Below are 1,819 nucleotides of genomic sequence, written 5' to 3'. Positions count from 1 at the left end.
ATATATATATATATATATATATATATATATATATATATATATACATATATACACACATACATATATATATATATACATACATATATATTGACACACACATACATATATATATACACACACAATTACATACATATATAAGATATACACACACACACACATATTAGTATGTGTTTGTGTGTGTGTGTGTATATAGATGGCTATAGAGATAGACAGAAAGACAAAGAAATAGACAGAGATTATTTATAAATTAATTTTAGAAACATCAATATAAATTATGACTAATTAATTTTATAAATATATATATTTATATGCAATCAATTAACACACACACACATACACAGACAGACACACACACACATACATACACACACACACACACACACGTATGTATATAATTCTTACATTTTCCATTTCACCTTATATTTTTATATTTTAAAATAATGCTTTTTCGGAAAATAAAATTGAATACAAAATTTAGGGATGCCTTATATGTTATCGTGATGTCTCATACATTTATCAAATGTTGGATGCAGAAGGTAAAAAACGAAATTTATACGTTGGGGAAAATTACTAAGAACCCAACCTCAAATTAAGAAAATAGAAAAAAGTAAATGTCGTAAAAATTATAAAAATCTGCTAATTTTTTACATTTTTATTTCAAATTTGGTTTATTTGTTATTTTTCCGCCCTATAGTAATTAAATTTAATGTAATAAATTGGATCTGTTCAAGAGAAGCTATCCTGTATTTGGATAATGCGTGGATGGCGAAGGGAAGATACATTCCTGCGGGCGCCATTCTAAAAAACTTTTCTGCAAGGAAAAATTGATTGAATGATTTAGAACGTTTTTTATTCGAAAAATATAGCTAGTTCTTGCTTTTAAACTCAATAATAAAGCAATTTTTTAAAAAAATATGTTAATCATCGCAAAAAACTTGATATGTTTTTTAAGACGGAACAGATACGGTGCATGCATAATTATCTCCTCGTGAAAGATACCACTAGCACGGACATAATAGATAGAGACGTAACTGGAGCAATACAAAACGAATAAGACCAAAATATTTTTATTTTTCAAGTTTATAGATACAAAGCAAATATATACATTGTCGAAAATCTCAAATTAGCGATGTATTGTGGGAGAAAATCTTAGCGAAACATTTAGTCCGGGCTGTTGAAGTGGAGACGAATTATCTCCCTTGCCCTTCCTCCATTATCCTCCACTTATGTTTTCAAACACTTTATGTTTGGTGGAAAAAAATTTTTTTTGCAATAAAGAAAACACTAGTCTGTCTGTCTGTGCGTCACATTATCTCCCTTGCTCAGTGTCTGCTGATTTTTAGACTTACCACCAAGCAGATAGCTCCCTGTTATCTTAAAAAATGCCGGTGACAAAGACTGCGGACTTTTCCTCTAAGTATACTTATATTAGCATGTAAGTGTGACTTGATACTCAGTATCCACCCACCCTACTCGGAGGGGGGATTTTTTTTCATATATAGATATATCTATATCTATATGCATACATATATTGTTTTTTTTAAACTTGAAAAATTGTACTCAGACCCCTCTAATTTAAACTCTACACATAGAAGGAATTATATATATATATATATATATGTATATATATATATGTATATATATATTTATATATATATATAATACATATTTTTGTATATATAAAATTATACTGTTTCCCCCCCTCCTCACGTTTTCATTTATAATCACACTACTGGACACTCCCATGAAATTATATATATATATGTGTGTGTGTATATATATATATATATATATATATATATATATATATATATATATA

General features: G+C 27.8%; 1 protein-coding gene across 1 annotated transcript in view; it reads left to right on the top strand.

Annotated features, from left to right (window-relative positions):
• The first annotated feature begins 1,311 nt into the window (after positions 1 to 1,311).
• Positions 1,312 to 1,819, top strand: part of LOC106870053 (zinc finger protein 300) — a 16,003-nt gene continuing 15,495 nt past the window's right edge. The window contains exon 1 of the mRNA XM_014916023.2: positions 1,312 to 1,435. The gene's annotated coding sequence lies outside the window, so the exon portion shown is untranslated. The remainder of the gene's footprint in view (positions 1,436 to 1,819) is intronic.

Source organism: Octopus bimaculoides, chromosome 14 (genome assembly GCF_001194135.2).
Source record: "Octopus bimaculoides isolate UCB-OBI-ISO-001 chromosome 14, ASM119413v2, whole genome shotgun sequence".
NCBI lineage: Eukaryota > Metazoa > Mollusca > Cephalopoda > Octopoda > Octopodidae > Octopus > Octopus bimaculoides.
Note: the sequence above shows the minus strand (reverse complement) of the source record. Positions and strands in the feature narration are given on the sequence as shown.